This window comes from Athene noctua, chromosome Z (assembly GCF_965140245.1).
Source record: "Athene noctua chromosome Z, bAthNoc1.hap1.1, whole genome shotgun sequence".
NCBI lineage: Eukaryota > Metazoa > Chordata > Aves > Strigiformes > Strigidae > Athene > Athene noctua.
The window spans coordinates 69,947,250-69,966,196 of NC_134077.1; the positions used below are offsets into that span (position 1 = coordinate 69,947,250).

Here is an 18,947-nt window from a genome sequence, read left to right on the forward strand (position 1 = left end):
CACACATATTATAGTCCCAAAGCAATTATCAACAGGGAATCAAAACCAAGCTGGGTTGTTTACCCTGAAGTTATAATTATTCATACAAAGGTGCAATTCAAGCAAACATTTTCTTTGGTGTGAGACAATACACTGTTTTCATATAGCAACAAAACCAAGTCACAACTATTATGCATGAAAGTGACAAAAGCTGATATAATTTATAATTAATAATAAATCATATATTAATATAGTTGGAAGGGACCTATGGTGATCATTTGGTCCAACACCCCTGTTCAAAGCAGGGTTAAATTATGCCAGGCTCAAAGCCTGTCAAAGTTTTTACCGTCTTCAAAGATACCTCACAACCCCTCTGAATAGCTTGTTCCACTGTTTGACCATCCTCCTGCTGAAAAAATTTTCCTTAATACCTAAAAAAAAAATCCCATGTTTTCACTTGTGTCTGTTGTCTCTCATCTAAACACCATGTACCTTCAAAAACAAGCCCAGCTCCATATTCTTTACAGCCTCCCATCAGGTAGCTGAAGACAACAAACCAATGTCTCCTCAGACTTCTCCAAATGGAAACACACAGTTCTCTCAGCCCCTTGTACAACATGTACTCCACCCCTATTCATCTGTGGTGGTCTTTCACTGGATTCATTCTTGCATGCCACCGGTGATCTAGTATTAAGAAGCTCTGAACTGGAATAGCACAATCCAACAAAATGCCATTTCAAATATAACATTAATTCAAAATAAATGTATTTTAACAATACAGATGAAAAGTTAGATACTCAAGAAAAATGCAGGCTACACCTAGGAAACAAATGAGTATGCCCTGAGAACTAGCAGTTAATAACAACTGATGGCAGAGTGAGAATGAATTCAATACAAATCTTCAATATAATTCAGCAGTAAACATATTTTATAAGCACCACCCATATGTATGGATCAGATTATGTCTTCTTTATACATACACATGTGTAACATTATGCATATTCAATTTTACTTACAAACTTTATATATAAAAACATATATATATAAATCAAGGGATTTAGTCAGCAAGGGTGGAGACAACTTTACGTTTACATACCACCCAGCTGAAATCCAAAACAGAAATAAAGTTCTATAGTCCCTGCAAGAATGACATTTAAGATTATTCTAGTCTGAAGACTATCTAGAAAATAAATTACAAATATTGTTTTGTTGCAATTGTTAAGCATTTTAAGACTAAATGAAAGCATAAAATTGTCATTTATAAACATTTGTTGTCAGCATTGAAGTTGTACATACTTGACAATCACTGAACTTGCTGGAGCAGCTTATGACTCACAAAAATGTCTGTGAAGGAACTGCAAATCTGCATAAGGAAGAAGGAACAGTAACCCAAAATTCTACTCTCATGTAGGAACTTTGCTACGCAACAAAAGCAAACATAAAGTGGCTGGTCCAGTTTTAAACTTTCTTTGGGCTAATGAGATTTTTTTTTTTTTTCAAGCAGTGCAGATCAAACTTTACAATGAGACAATCCCTTTCCTCAAACTTGGAGGATGTTTCACAGTACTCTACAATACACTTTGCTAGACTACATGAGAGAAACTTGTATTTTACTCCATGTAACAGAAAATTCAATCTGTAGATGGAGAAAGAAGTAAACTCAGAGACACAGACTCATTCCTGAAAATGCACTCTACCCTTCTGGATTCTACATAAAGGTAGAAGTGGATTCAAAACCACTCTTTTTGCCAGTATAGGTCATGGGATGGTTATATCAGCCAACAAGTAATTACTCTCAATTTGACAATAAAATGAAATAAATTCAGAGAAGAACCATTTTAGTGAAGAAGAGAGGTGCTTAATTGTAAAATGTTTGGAGATTAAAAGGATTTTATTCCCTTTGCAACTACAATGAAGTATTTGTCTCTGCAATCTGGTCTGTCAATAAACACAAGCAAGGACTATAACCTGCTTCATGCTGTCCACTCTCTGCCCTCATGCTCCTAGCCCTCTGTTACCTTTAGAAGGTTCAAGTGAAGTGGAAATTGGTATATAAGTTTTCCCATACATCTTCTCAACACTTAACTTACATTGCAAGATAGATCTGGGACATGGAAGCTTGTTAAACTTTTACCAAGAACTTCAAAGCTTTAATAATAAACAACAGCACCCACTACACAGAAATGTTCTCAAAGTAACAAGTCCAGTGGGTGCTAAAATACTGGTGGTTGCCTCCAGAAGGCTGTATTTTATCTTCTATCCAGAAGAGCCTTTTAATTACCTCAGCAATAACTCAGAATCAACCTCAATTAGAAAATAAACTCTTGCTATATAACACCTGCTTAGATTTATTCAGTTACTAGATGAGTCACACTACTCAAGTATTTTTATCATGTCCACATAGCTTAAAATGAAAATGGAGAAGCATTCAAATTAATTTTGTTGCTTTCATAAGACTTTGACTGAAGGTCCAAGCAGTGAAACAGTATTTGAATCCTGACAGAAAAAAAGAAAATTAGAAATCAAAATAAACAAGCTGCAGCTCAGTCAGGTTAAGGAGTTTAACGTTTGATTGTTGACTTGTTTTTTGCATATTAATCTCATGCATTTTTCAATTTGACCCCCAAACGAGCTGGGTACTTTACACTAGGCAAGTATCAGAAACCAGGCTTCTAGTGATAATACTGAATTATTTGAACAGAGGTGTTTGGTTATTTTTAAACATACAGGAACAAAAAGATACAATCCAGTTGCAGATCCTCTTTAAAGGCACTTGAAATTTTTCTACTTCAAGGGCTGTAATCATATATGCATTTATGATTGTTCTTTTGTTCTTAACATTTTATGAACCTTATTTTATACTGAATTAAATCAAATAACAGAATCAGTGCTTTGATGAAAGCCACCTATATATATCTGAAAAGTATTTCTTTTAATTCCTTCAACTACTATAGCAGTACTGTGTATCTAGGTGCAAGGATTTTGTCAGTTTAATGCACACCCTTTATCACTGCAGCAGCAGTACTAGAAATAAAACAATGACAAATATGAACCTACTAGCCTTCATCTATGTTACTCAACTCCAGTTAATTCAGTTGTCCTTTGACTCAGTCAACAAAGGATCCTTGCCTGCTAGGCCCCTGCCATAGAAGACAGTGACAGTACTCAAAAATTTTAACCCTATCTCTTTCCTTACCCCTCTCTCTTCTCAGTGCTTTCTTCTCAAGGACCTCACTCCTCTTATCAGGCATGTTTGTAGGAAGTGTTGGTAACAGTGACACTAAGCTTCCACATACCTTTTCATCCTAGCCTTGACAAACCTCTTTTCCCTAACAGTGTCTACCTCACCTTATTAGCTGTTCTACTCCATAAGCGAACAATACCAGTAAACACTTGTCCTGGTGTTCTCCTTTACACTCTGCTTTTATGTGTCTGTAACTGGCAGATTGGATGGGAAACCTCTGTCACATCACTAATACAGGAGATACAGCTCTCCAGTCAAAGGCTTCACATGCCAGTGCCCAGATTCTGGTGAATGGACAACATGCTCATTGAAACAAGCGTATTTTCTACTGCAGCCAAACAGCTGAAATGTCATCATATCTTCCTCCTTTTACAAATCCAAAGCTGTCCCACACATAGCTCAACTGTCTTCCTGGAGCTACAGTTGCTCTCAGATCAGTTCTTTCTGTACTGCTTTTAATCAGTTGCTGAAGAACACCCTTTACTGGTCCTTCATTTCACAAGCTTTTCCAAGGTGGTAGCAGGACACAGACAAGAGACTAAATATTTTGCACAAATACAAATATATTGCCTATACTGGGCCTGCAAAGCCCCAAAATACTTCTCAAACTGAGCCTCCAGTCCAGCAGTACTGTGATTATGCTGACAGCTAAATCCCCTTCCACATTTTCCTCTGGTTTTATGATCTTCCCTTCTTTTTTATAGATCATAATCCTCTCTGCACCCTCAAAAAGACAGAAAAAGGAGAGAAAAAGTGGGGGAAAAAAGAAACCCCACACCCTCACTTGTTCTTTCCACTTCATACCCCTGTTCTATTCTGTATTTTATAAAAGTTCCCCATTTTAAATTCCTTTTCCTTTGTTTATTTTGGGCATTTTGTATTTCCCATTTTCTCCTTTCCTTCCTAGCAGCAGGACTCAAAGGAACTTATTCTGCCCCTTTGAGACATTTGGGTGGTTTTTTTTCCTTTCCGTAGAAGAAAAAAAGCCAGCTCTCCCTAGTATTTCATTTCCTTATCACTCAAGAACATACAAGTTGCTTTTGGAGTTGATAATCTGCAATGTCTTCTTGTATAACAGCTGTCAAGTCAGTAATTAGAAACAAACCATTAGAAGTATAAATTACTGATCAGGCCATTTACACAACCACTGAACTATACAAAACAGTCTCTAAGTGCAGCCTGTTTGCAGATAATCCTGACTTCTAACAGTCAAGTTAACTCAGAAATGTATATAAAACCTAGAAATATATATCTAGAGAGAAAATATATCTAGAAGAAGGTTCTGGAAAACTCATTTTTATGCTACCATTAAGGGTAGTGTTGCCAAATTTTTCTTGTTTCTGTGCTGTAAATTACTTCTTTTCTTACTGAACCATGATCCAAGTTTTGATTACAGTGTTACATTCATTAGTTCCAGCAATATTAGTGAGCTAAAAATCATGTAAGCTTTTTTCATCTTCTACTTTTTGTGTGAAACACACAATTGCAACGTCAAAAGATGTGTTACTGTTATTGAGTCTAGAAATCATGCATTTGTTCCAAATAGCCTAATTACCATACTACTCTTGACAGTAAACATGGTGTTCTTTACTCACCAAGGATTTCCAGGTTACAAGGGCAAAAATGAAAAGATAAATTAATAAACTGACTCTCCCACATACAGTCTGTGTAATCCACTGCTGACCTGCCATTTCTTTCATTACTTGTACAAACGATTTAACACTAAGTATGGTTGTAATCATATAATGAGATTTGCTAAAGCCAGACTTTGTGTGAACAAGTTCAACAGTAGCATTCTGATGATCTACTTGCTAAACACCAAGAATACTTTTCAAATGTTTTGAAACTAGCAGAAACAATAGCATTAGTAATAACACATTTGCAATGCTCTAATTACATTTTGAAAGCATGTGAAATTTTCTAATCATCACCTAGATTAATGTTCCATTAAAGTAATAATTTTAAATACAGTGATAATTGTATATTTATGCATGCAATACCTACTAAGAAACCCTCTCAAAAAACCATCAGAATTGTATAGCATTTTACTGTAAACACTGCATGTACAATTACACATTTATGAGTATAAAATTGTTCCAGTAACTTAAAACAGTTATAGCCTTATGTAGCAATTCACTACCCATCATTAGTACTGCAATCTGGTATTTCAATTATGCCTTCAAAAGGACCTCACCCATTACACAGATGAAAGGAAATAAATGTAGGAACAAAGAGGAAAGGAGAGATCACAAACTACGATTGCAAAACTAATCCTGTACACCATCTGTGATAGTAAAATAGAGATGTGATAAAACAAATGTGTTAAACTGCTACTTTATTCCACCACACATCTAAATAAGGACAGAACCGCAATGTGAAATACATACTCTGCTCATTCCACTGTTAAGAAACTAAAGAGCTATTGGTGAAAAATAAGTACAGAATGTGTGAATGCACATGTGTTAGATACAACATGTGTGGGGAAATAAATTCTAGTTTATTTTAGAGACAATTTTAGTTCAAATCATGAATTCTTTAATGCTCACTTACAGCCCTCAACCATGGTGAATCAAAATGAGCAAGAAACTCCAACACGGCATGAACAGCAGCCCTAAAAGCCTACCAGTATCAATCTTCTCTTGATCAACTGTCTATATGGACGTTACAAAAAGAGAATTTCCAAAGTCTTATCAAAAGAAAGGACTTCCCCATTTTTAACACACCAACCTCACTGAAATTTCCAACAGCTATAACTGTTGGAATAATTAAACATGTACATTAACAGCTGAGGTTAGAAGGACACATACAAGGACTTGCACTGTCGGTATTTCCAGTATAGAACCACTCAACTACCCACACTTTCTTGCACTGTTTTACTCATCTGTCATCTGGGTTTTCTTCCACCATTCATAATACATTTTAACTTCCTCCCATTATCCCTGTATGTCAGACTAAACATCAGTTTTCATCCAGTCCACTGCCAAATTACCTGACAGTCTCTTTTCCTTCCAGACAAACACAGCTTCTTCTCATTCCACACAGTTCAAAATAAATTCTAATCACAACACCACACCCTTGCCCACTGAGGCTAACAGAACTGAGTCTTCTCACAATCTGTTTTTCACAAGCAATTTGTTTCTTCCACTAACAAATCAAACCTAATTTTCTCTTCAAAACAAGCAACAGTTCTCCTCCAGTTGAAAAATCAATTTTCCAGCCTCCCAGACAATTTTAATATAGTTTAGCCCAGCTTGCAAATATAACTATATTTGGTGTATAGTTTCTGATCTTAATAATGCTTTTCTGTAATGTGCTTTTTGGCTATTTTATTGTCTTCCCATTTTCCCATCCAGATGCGCTCAAAACTTTACTGAGGAGTAAAGCTGGGGATGTCAACAGATCCAGAAAGACAAAAGGTTGTTTCATCAATGTTACCTGAAATGCAAAATACTTGGCTGGATCTGAGCCCTGTAGTTTGCTTCCAAGTAGGTCTCACCTTGACTACTGTCAAGATCAGAAAGCGATCTTAAAACCTACTTAACTCTGAGAACAACAGCACAGCCAATGGCTCTTTTATTAATGGGACTGAAGAAAGGTATGTAAGAAAGAAACAAAGCCACAACAGGAGAGATGTGAGTGAATATAACAGAAAAGTTCTGAAGACTAAAGAGATGGTAAGAAGGTAAAGAACAGAGATGCACCTGGAAGTATGAAGAGACAAAGCTGTTTACATACTTGCCCCATCCTTACTTTAAGTCATTTCCAGAAGCCTACTGAGTTCCTCTTCCTGCCTGTAAACTCATCTCCTGCTTCACTACTGTGAGGAAGGAAAGCAACAATTTTTTTACTGTTGTGCAAGAAGAAAATTATTTTTCTTACAGCACAAGAAATGTAACTATTCAGAAGCAGTAAGGATATATTATGCTCTCCCCTCAGTGTCTTTGACTGAGACACTCATTTGTAGGTTCAAAATAGTTATCTTGTGTGTAGTGCAATATCATTCAGATTACAAAGTCCACTTCTACAATTTTAAAAAACTTTTAAAAAAATTTTTCTGGCATCTGATGTATAAGCTTACCAAATGAGTCTACAAGTCCATTTAACTCTGTTGCTGCATCTTGTATGTTTTTGCCAGGGAGGCTTTTACATTGCTCTTGTTCCCTTAGTCTCTCTTTCTTCTTCTTAATGTGTTACCAAGGAGGATGATTTCCTTGACAGCAAAAGGATATCCATCAGTTTTGTTTGCTTAGTTTCCTTCTCTAAAGGCTCAGTGAGTAACTGGAAATTATGTCAAGATGAGAAAGATACTGCACCAAACAATAGGTAAGTGTTCTAAATTTGTTGTACTGGATTATAACAAATTAACTCTTAGATGAGAATTTATATTTGCTTTTGAACCAGAAATAAGCAAAGATAGTTTCAACTAATAACACCACAGAGGTAATACATGCATTCTTACTGTTTCCAAACAAATATATTTCTCAAATAGAGGAAAACAATTAAGATATTTTGCTTAACAATTTGCGATTTCTCAAAATCTCTTCTTTCCCATTTTGAACTAATCTTAAATAATCAAGAAAACAGCCTAATATTTTAGCTCATCTTACTTCGGTAATAGAGGTAGCAACATGAAATCTAAAATGCAGTATAAAACAAAAAGAAATGGAAATAGAAGGCAAGTGTTCTAACATTACATATATAATTAGCTTCTCAAGTACAAGACTGATTCTCAGTCAGAAATAAAAGAATTTCAGGAATAAATTATATCAATAGTAAAAGCTCTTATGAAACAAATTTAGGTACCATTAAATGATGCCAAAAAATAGCATACTGATTCATCATACATTTATGTTCCTCAAGGGAAGAAATTTACATTCCACAATTAACTTTATTAGTAAGGAAAGAGGCTACAGAGCAACTGTTACGAAAGGCAAATACTAAAACTAACTTGATTTGTGAACTTGTACTCAAGAATTCAGGTTGATAAGAGAACCGTACCCCACCAGCATACCCTTGTAACTGTCTCTAGAAGAGATTCCAACAAAACAGAATGCATTGGTCTCAACTGGTTGAAGTTTAATGACGTGACAAAAACAAAAGGCTGTAATACTCCAAGAGTTCCAGTTGGTTTAGCAGTCCATGAATCTTACAGAACCAAAGGGAATTAAAAAACCCCACAACTAAAATGTATCACATGCATATAAACTGTGTGTAATTAAGTACTCAGCAATCTGAGGGCAAGACACTGATTTATTCAAATTAATTTAGAATAGCTTAAGTTATGATTGAAGTTGAAGAGAACATTTAATATAAATCATTTGTTTTGCACATTTTTTAAGCTGTCGTTCTGCACATTTAATCACTGAAGCAGTCAAATAGTTCTTTGTACTGATTTTTTTTAATGAAACAAGACACATTATGTTGCATTTTTATGTAAGCCATGATACAACTTAATGGGTTCTATCTAGACTTTGAGTTTTAATTAATTACATTATGCTAACAAGCACATTGGCTATGGTTTTCAAGACAGTAATTTTTAACTTATTTCTGGCATGCTACAGTTAGAAATTTTAAACGTAACAAAACCAAAGAAAAAATCTACAGCTGAGATTATTAAATACAACACTTCTAAAGAAATGCTACATAACCAAATAAATTTATCAAAACACATTTTACTCCTCAAACTGAGCAGTTCATTAAAGAAGAGAAGCGCTATAATTATATGAACTGAACAGATTGTTTCTGGTCACAACGTCCTTCAAGGGTTTAAAACCAATGCATCACATATTCTTATGACTATTTTTATACATAAACTGGGAGAGGAAAATATTCCCAGTTTGGTTGTTGAAAAGTCTCTGACTGCCTACGCTCCTGGCATTTCTTTAGAACTTTGACAAGTTTCAGATCTTACTTGAATTTAAAATTCCGTGTCTGGCCCTATCCCATCCCCAGAAGAAACACTGACAAACAGGAACAAGTTCACAGCACAGGTCACCAACATAGTCAGGGACTGTAGCAGACCCTGTGCGAATAGACTGGGAAGTGAGGCCTGTTCCACCTGCAGAAGAGAGGACTGGGGCAAAGAATCCCCTGTCATCTATATTAACCGTCTGTCCACCCAGGATCAGGGATGATATAGTCTTGTTCTCCTTCTACATGTCGCCCTCGCATGAAAAAAGACCACCACTTTTCCTGGCTCCAACACATAGTTCACCTATTGTTTTAACAGTATGATAAAGGGCATTTGAGGTCACTTCCTCTTAGGCATTCTCAGTCAGAAATACTTCAGCAACATTGTGGCAAGTCAAAACAATACTGGGTTTCTTAGCCAAGATAGTCTTTAGATGTGGAAGAAGGAGAAAAGTAGTTTGACACATTAACACAAAGTACCAAATGCCCTACACAATGTTTAAAACTAAACCTTTTCCATATTTCCACAAACGGCTTCAAATAATCTAAATATAATGCTGCTCAGAGATACTTCACAGAACTTGGTAGAGCAGTCAAGGCTACTGCAGGAATAAAACTGGGCAGACAATGCCTTCTAGCATATTATGTGGTTTATTTGCTGTAATAGCAGGTAATGACAAACTTCAGATTTCCTTCCAAAAAATCTGACTGTAAGAAATGCTATTTCAACACCTTGCACAATCTTCTAATTACAGCATATTATCTTAAAAGGTAAAAGAATACACCATATATTATCAATTTACCCCAAAATTTTTACCTTAGGTTCAAGAGTTCTAAGAAATTCTGTATCAAAACTCACAGAACCACGATAAATTGACAAATATGGCAATCTTTTTTACAAAACAAAGTAAAAACATTTTAACATTCTAAAGTTAGTTTGAAACTCAGTTTTGTGAGTCCATGGGCCAAAATACTGATAAAGTATCAGGCTAACCAAGTAGCAGAGCTCTTAGAAAACAAACTTGGAAAAGCATCAAAGCCCCAGAAAATTATGGTATGGCTTAAGTCTGCTGCAGCCTAAAGACATCCTTCTAAACATTGTTAATGTATCTGAACCAGCTTGGGTAGAAAAAGCAACATGAAATTTCCAAGTGTCCTTTGCAATTTACACTGCTGTGGCTTCCAGCTGCTGAAATATGAGCTACTTCAGGTACATCCATGTGTGTTATAACCACACATGTAACTAACTACATTGAAGACATAGCTTCCAATTGATTTGGTTCTGATTCATACTGCTGTAATCTCATTAACATCAACCAAAGAAACCTCCTGGTTTATTTATTCTCCACTTTGACCTCAGTCTATATCATCACACTGCTTTCAGGTCTGCCAATGCATAACAAAGAAAAATGAAGATGCCAGCTCATTTTTTACACCTGCTTTGCACAGATCCTCTAAGTTCTACTAACAGTTTTGCATTTTCATGCTTAAATCTAACATGCTTCTGACCAACTTCTGCAAGCATGCTTCCAAAAAACTCACTGGAATTCAGTACAACTCCATGATGCTTTCAATGCCCAAAACACTATTTTAGTGTGCTAGGCTCTTCTTTTAGGGATTGAGAGACTCATAGGAATAGAATGTCCTAATGTTAGCCAGCTACCTTGAAATCACCTTTAACTGAAGCCAGGTTAAGGTAAAAGCAGCCAGAAGTATTTATTCAGAAAACCCCTGATACAGACAGCATAGTTACAAAGGTTTATGAAGACCCAGATACAGAGCAATTAAAAGAAAACCATGCACCTATTTACACAGTTGTTAAAATAGTTCCAAAGTCTCAACCTTTTGGGAGCCAGCTGTTGGACTGACACATGCTTTATTGCCCACAGCTGAGGATATGGGTCTTGTGAAATCCAATGTCATCAGATTCCACTGGGAATTCAAAATTTCTTTTGTAGCTCAGTCCATTCTTGGGGTTATCCAGGATGTGATTACACAACATTTTCTCTGGCACTGCAAGCCAGCTTAAGAAGTTATCTTGTTCGTTCCCCTTTCTTCATGCCACTTGTTCCAAAAGACAAAACCAATAATTTTATTTTAACTTAGGGTCACAATTGTTACACAGTTTACAGCACAGACCTATAAAGAGTGGTTGTGTTTACAAAGTCGAGGGAGCAGCAAATTGCAGTGTTTTTAAGAGGCTGAGGAAAGAAACACCTTATGCACTAGAGGCAGTTTAAGAGGACACAACACACATCATGGAACTACCACCCCTACCTTACTCAGATCTCTGGACTTCATGGTTTGTAATTCCTGACGAAAAGGTCAAAACTCTTTCTCTGTCTAGATTCCCACTCATTCTCCCCAGCATTAGGAATTCCCCTATTCCTTGACCATCAGTTGCCAAGTCGGAAGAGTCTGCTTTCTACTGTTCCAAAGAGCAAAACCTCATGGTATCAAAACACAAAACAACCAGAAGTGTCACTGTTTTTTCACTCAGTGCAGAAATCTAAAAACTAGGCATAGCAGACAATTTGTCCACATAATGAAAATTAATCTGTTGCTTAAAAACTGCATATTAACACTGATCTTAATACACAAAAGTGGGCATTCCAATCTCACACAACTAATCTGAGACTCAGAGTACAATCTCGTAGAACTGGCTTAAATCTGATTTTGCAAAACAATAAAAACTGAGGACATTTCTATGCACAATTATATGACTGTAATATATTCCATATTAAAATAAAACTTCCTAGTGGTTCAAAAAAGAATCTAAAGAGAGAACCTGTAGTGCCAGCTGCAAGTATGGCAAAATAATGTCAGGAATAAGATCAGAAATGCCCAGTTATAGTTTCCAAAATCAGTTTGTACAAGAAGCAGTTCTCTCCATGTGAGGTACATTTCATAGTGAGAGGAAATGTCTTTAGAAGTTTGATAAATTTGAAAAACATGCATGCTTTCAGGTTCACTAATTCTCTTGGCAGTCTTCACATCACCTATAAAATGGAAATGGTTTGGCTTTGTGTCCAATTTTGATTCCTTCAACTATAAGGAAAGGGCTTTAAAGATTTCACTTAACTCTTTTTTTTTTACTCCCTCCATTTTCTGAGGATAACCATTTGCCTTCTTTACCTTTGTAGACCACAGGACTAGAATAAGAATGGTTTTGGTTCCGTTTGTCCCGGAGGGGATGTGCCCTCATACAGACCACTTGCTATTTGGTGCAAGCTCCCGACTTCTGAGTACATAGAAGTACTCCTTCATATAAAGGAGGATGCAACAAACACATAGATGGCTTTATTTCACCTCTGCATGCCTGCAACCTGTTGCTCCTTTGCTTCCGAGAGAAGTATGGAGAGAGCTGGAGATTGCTGTCCCTTGCAACTGTACTAGAGTTACTTATGAACAAATATAATACAATATTGTTACATTTTGCAGAACCAGCACCAAACATTAAAGAATGTCAGAATTCCCCACAACTGGGAAATGCTGCAAAAGAGATGGTGCTTGCTGGCTTATACTGTCTACCATAGTACGCAGTACACCAACTACACCACACATAACAGACTTCGTATTTTTATGTGAACATCATTCTCCAACATGAATCCTCACTTGAAAACTATTTTTACAAGGCTTTTGTCCTCAGAGTCTCCGATGTTATCTGACTATCTTAATAGGTTTCCAAAGCACCTTTTTAACTCACAAAACCCGCTCTTTTATTAGGAATTAATGGTTGTTTTCCAGTAGTCTCTGTCCTCAAATGCTCTCCCATTAGTCTCCTAGTCTTTTACCTAACATATTCAGTAAAACTCAGGCACCACCTGTGGCCCTATAGCTCAATCCATGCAAACAATCCCATAATTTCATGAAGTTAACAGGGGTCCCAAACTAAATGCACTTATGTTTTGCCAATTATCAGGCCTAGCATAAAGGACACAGCCAGCATAAAGAAGAACCAATAACCAAATTGTATTTGATACAAAAGGGTCAGTACATGGGTGAGCGCTGGGGGTACAAACAAGTCAGTCAGATTATACATAATCAACATCAATCCCACTGACCCCAACAACGACACCGCACAACCAACAAGGGGTGGAATAAATGGTGGAATGCAGTCTCCCATAGAAGGGATGGGAGACAACCGAGTCAACAACCCAAACACATAAGACCAAGGAAGCCACACACTGAATCTCTACACAGCCTGCGTTTACAAAGCCAGACCTGACTGGAGCCCAGTCCCAGGCAGGCGGGAGGTCCTTCCCCAACAGGGAACTCTGCACAGGGCATCCCCCTCACAGACAGACACTGCCCTGCCTGCAAGTGGTCCCAGCTTTTATCCCCAAGTGGGACACCGGACCTTTGCTTACTGAATGCAGACACCTGGGGCTCCTTTACCCAATGGCTCTCCCTGCCAGGCCGGCACCACCCTGGAGGGAAGCCTAAAGGCAAACTCACCCCCCCTTTGTGAAGGGCTGGGGGACCTTAATTTGGGGCTTGGGGTTGAAACCCCAGCATTTCAACTTAACAACTGAAACCTCTAAAAATTGAGAAATACAGGTACCAAATTTACTGTACATTTATATGCATCAATATTAGACATTTAAAGGTTTTTCTTCCTTCAAAAGTATCTCATAGTGCTGGAAACCCAGGCTGTAGCACAGACTGAATGATGAACATTTTGCTCATCATTCATTTGCTCCTACAAAATCCTAGTAGTCAACCAAGACCAAAGACATAAAGTATTAATTTAAAGCATACTAGACATGTTCTTAAATATCTATTTTGTATGTGCAGTGTCAATGCTACACTAAGAAATGTTAACACTACTATAAATATTAAACAACAAAAAAAATCTCAAAGTTCTTGTCCCCACACTGTGTTTTTGGGAAACAGGATGGCTTCATTTGTGCAAAACAAGGTCTCACAAACTGTTTTCAACTGATTTTATAATTATTATTAAAAGCTACAAAAAATAAATTAAGACCAATAAAGTCACATACAGAAATATTTTTATTTCTTAATCATACATGCTTTAGTCACATCACTTTGAACATATACAATATTTTCATTTAAAACACTTGCAAAATACTCGTTTAAACCCTGAAATCCACTGCAACTGCTTGAGCAGATAAGCAAAATGATAAAGGGAGTATCAGCTAAGATAGCTCCACTAGACTGTCAGTATAAAAATTCACATCATGAACAACACATAGCTCAAGAACTGAGGTAAACAGCAGAAAAGTTTCTACATGGGGATGCACACAGAGCAAGAAACACCACACTGTACATATTTATGCAAGCATAAGCATGTTCAAAGTCCCAGCTAAAGTAATCAATCTTGAGTTTAGTAAGTTCATAAAATGTTCCAGCTCTATTTCCTAGCCCTGGCATTGAATATATTTTTTAGCTTTCTAGTGAGTATTGAATGGCAACCTAAAAACAAATTTGGTGATAACTGTTTAACGTAACACTTGAGCAAGATCAAAATCAAGAGCTAACAAAGAAAAAAAAAAAACAAAACACAGAAGACATAACACTTGATGTTAACAAATAGAAAATAATAAAGTCCTCAAAGAATAATTTGCAGGTGTTCCTACACAGCATTGAATTTTAAGCCAAGGGTAGGCAGATAAACAAAATAACTGTGCACAGGATGTGCAGCTCAACAGAATCTCTGCTTAATACAGGCACATGCAAGACAAGAAATAGTGTTCCAATGAAGAAAGAATGGAATCGAAAACATTCTCATTCACCTGAAATACTGTGTACTGTGACATCACAGAAAACCAGAATCAATTCATAGATTTATCTCAGCTATGGATGAATACTAACAATACTGGGGGGAAAAAAAAAGCTCAGAAGAAGGGAAAAATCAAAACATCAAGAGCTAATGCCTCTCTTACCAATACAAGATGATTAAAAAGCAATCTACTAACAACAAAAGGAACACTGTAATACTACTGTGGAAGTCAGTGTCAGAGACACAGATGCAGACAACTCACATCATAAAAGGACAATGCTTGTATTGATTTTAAATCAATAGCTGGCTGCACCACATTGGATATTTTTTTTTTTTCACAAGTCAGATTCAAATGTCCATGTTTGGCTGTATGATATACAGTGACTGCACAGCTAAAATCAGATAGACAATTCTCTTCCAGGCAAAGAAGTACTAAAGAAGTACTTACATTTTCCTTCACATAAAACATGCTTTCTAATACAGGTCAACAGGACAGAAAGCAAGCTAGAAGTTACTTTAGTAGACCAAATCAGCTGTACTTCAATACCCATGATAACACAAGGGGATTATATCTGTCTGCATTCAGTACTGCAAACCCAGAGAGTTTAACATTGGAGTGAGGCATCACTTTGCTTCTTCCAGCATCTCACAGGCTGCAGCTGACAGCAACAAGGTACCTTACACTTGTACCATGTAGCTCTCACTGTATCACAAGGTGTGTTACTCATTTAAGTGAGAGATATAATGTACTCTCTAGATCACCACAGCATGCAGCAAAAAGCACCTACTTGTATGTGGCAAATAAGATGGATTATAGTTCTTCCAGCAGAAATACTATAAAGAAGCTTCCCTGTATATACACATTTTTGTTTTGTTTTTCAAGTCTCCATAAAGATAGATGGACCTTATGGAATAATCTGCAAAATCTCACATCCAGAAATTCAAGAAAGCTTCTCATTTACCTTCTGACATAGAAATCACATCTGAAACAAGTTAGATATAAACGCAAGCGTGAGCTCTAATGTTGACTCAGATCTTGCTAGTCTTACTTGTATTAGTCATCTTATGGGGCTCATGCTGAGAACCCTGTGGGTGGACATATGAATTCATATGGAACCCACTGAAATCAGTGCACAGACAGGGTCAGAGGCTTTGAAACAGCAGCTCTACCGAGTTAAATGGAAAAAATGTAGCTATGTATTGCAGTGTTAATATTTGCATACAAGCCTAGGTAAAAAGAAGCAGGGGGTTGTTACAACATAAATGCTAGCCTGTAACAACACAGCAGCACTAGGACAGGATAGGGCTGAATGCACCTCAGGAGGTCATCTAGTTCAGCCTCCTACTCAAACCTCCAGTTGCTTTTATAAAAGTCACGAAGTTTTGGTTGCCTTCTTCCACATCAGTTGTTTTTTCAAACCACCATTAAATATTTTTTTTTAATTATTGCATGTTTAATTACGTTAATCTCCTTTTTACTGAAAGTTGTGTAACTTTTTATAGCTGTTCCCTTTTATCCATAACTAACATCATTAATTCATGTATCTGTTTAACATTACTGTATTTCTGAATCTTGTTTATTTCCCTCTTAAGGTTCTTTCAGCTGAGATCCTAATTATTTCCCGTAACTGCAAACATCATCACTTAGCTTTTTATTTACATGAGGTCATACTGCAAAAATGCCCCAGAGCTGAGATAAAGAGACCCATGGCAAAAATGTTCAGTAACTGCTTTTCTTACAGCTTCAGCAAGATGCTATTGCTAGTACAAGACAGTAGAGACATTCACTTTAGTATTCTGTGGTCATGCATAACATTAACTCCACACAGTGTGGAAACAGTTATTCTACAGAGATTTCATCTTTGGTTTTTATTAGCCCAATCACCACTCTTAACAGCTACACGTGAGAAGCAGCAGCAGTCTCCTTTCATTTTCCATTCTGCAGTTCCAGTCAATCTGATTTCATCAACAAGAATGTCAAACCATTTTCTGCATTCTGTAAGCTTCATGCTCCTTAAAACTTCCCCTATCCCAGCAGCAAGTACTGCTTCCCTATGTTGCTGTCGTTGGCACTTACAAAAATTAAAAACTCTGTAAACAGCTCAGATTTAAGGCTTCTCTGGAAAGCACACCACTGCTTAAAAGCCCTATCATTTCACACCATAATCCTGAAGTTGTTTACCACAAAATTCTCCACTTAGACCACTGAAGTCACTTGGGACTCATTCTCATCAAGCAGAAGACAGTGGTAGCTACTGTGTTCCTACTGAATCCTCAAATTACTGTCACTGACGCTAAGAAGGGACAATAAACGGATATGCCCAAGGAACATCACTACAATACTACTCCCATATCAATTACTAGGAATACTGGGCAGGGGGGGAGAAAAAGTTAACCATATAACCGATCCAAACTACCCTTTTTAAGAGTGCACATGTTCTCTTTATGATCTCCTGTCAATATTGATTTCCCATAAAATACAAAGTTTAGAAATAGTTCTCTCTCACCTAAACTACATACATATTAAATTTGACTAACAATGGAACCAGTGGAGAAGTAGATGATAAACTGGAAAGGTGTACAGGGCTAAAATATCAGAAACACTGACCGTTAAGTAACTAATCTCAGGTGCAAAATCACATCTGAAACTTTAAGTAGGCATCCCAACTTTCCCAATTACGTTTTCCTCTGCCCAACAACCAAAGAGAATATAGTCTCTGTCAATAATTTAGAAATAACTAAAGCAAGGTGTTACCTTCTCATCTGTCAGACTGAAGAAGTGAGAGGGGATATTTGAAGACAGAGCCAACGGCGTTCTAATTAGACTTCAGCTGCACAAAAAAAAAAAAAAGAGAGAAAAATCTGAAGTTTTATCCGCAGTTCTTTTCTTTTTTTTTTAAAAAAAGGGCAAAAACATAAAAAAAATTATCTTGTGAAAATAAATTAATTTAATTAGTTCATAACCCAGATCTAAAGGAACACTTCCCCACCCTGGAGCAAATTCAGTACAGACACAGCGAAAAACTACAGATGCTTCTGTGACTGACTGACTGACCGCCCTCCTTCTGCGCTGAGATGAAGTTGTTATTTTGTTTCCCTTTTGCTTAACGGCGCAAGTAAGTATTCTCGAGGAAGTTCTCCTGCCAAACACACCGCCGTCGCCGAGGTGCGGCAGCCGGGGGAGGGACGGACGGCGGGACTTCCAGGTCCTGCACCGGCCGGCTGGGGCCGGCGCCCGGCCAGGCTCCCGGCAGCACGGGTTGCGCGGGGGGAGCAGCCGCAGCAGTGACCTGTACACACACCGCCAGACAAGAAGGGCCTTCCGCACGGGCCGGGAGCCCTCCCGCCCCGCTGCCGCCCCAGACAGGTAGGGCCCGCCGCGGGGCCGCCGTCCCGCCGAAGGCTGCCCGCCGCCGCCCCGCGGGGCCCCGCCGCCGCGTTGCCTAGCGCCGGCCCCGCCGCGCCCCCCACACCCCCCCCGGACCCCCGCGCTCAACTCACACGCCGCGGGGTCCGGGCAGGGGCAGCCGCCACACGCGGCTCCCGGGCCGGCCGGCGGAGCTCCCCGTCGGCGGGGCGGGACACGCCGAGGGGTGCCCGCCGCCGAGGAGCGACCGCCACCCCGGACACCCGCCTCCCCCCCCCGCCCCCGTCCGTCCCCGTCCGCTGCGGCCAGCGGGCAACGGCCGCCGGGCGGCGCTGGCCCCACTCACCCCGGCGGCGGCGGCGGCGGCGGGGCGGACAGGCGCGCGCAGGCAGTTTCCCGCTCAGCGCCCGCTCCCTCTCCCCATGCACGGCGCCGGGGGACGCGGCGGCGGCGGCGAGTGCCGAGCCGCGCTCCGACCGCCGCTGCCTCCGCGCGGCCGCCCCGCCCTCCCGCGCGGGGGAGCGGGGGGGCGGGGCGGGGCAGACACCCTCTGGCTGGGCCGGCCGCGAGGCTCCCGCCGGCTGCGTCATCACGCAGCTTCCAGGCGCGGGGCGGGGCCCGGCCCGGGACATCGGCTGCGGGCAGCCCCGCGCCCCGCCCCGCCCCGCCCCGCCCCCTTCCTGCCCCGCCCCGCCCCGCCCGGA

The 18,947-nt window shown here is 39.1% G+C and overlaps 1 protein-coding gene across 2 annotated transcripts in view; it reads right to left on the reverse strand.

Moving 5' to 3' along the window:
• The window catches only part of JAK2 (Janus kinase 2), a 93,461-nt gene extending 74,717 nt beyond the window's left edge, over nucleotides 1-18,744 (reverse strand). For both annotated transcript variants that reach the window (XM_074931457.1, XM_074931459.1), the window contains exons 1-2: nucleotides 18,590-18,744; nucleotides 17,632-17,707 (exon numbers count right to left, since the gene is read on the reverse strand). The gene's annotated coding sequence lies outside the window, so the exon portion shown is untranslated. The remainder of the gene's footprint in view (nucleotides 1-17,631; nucleotides 17,708-18,589) is intronic.
• Nucleotides 18,745-18,947: the final 203 nt, after the last annotated feature.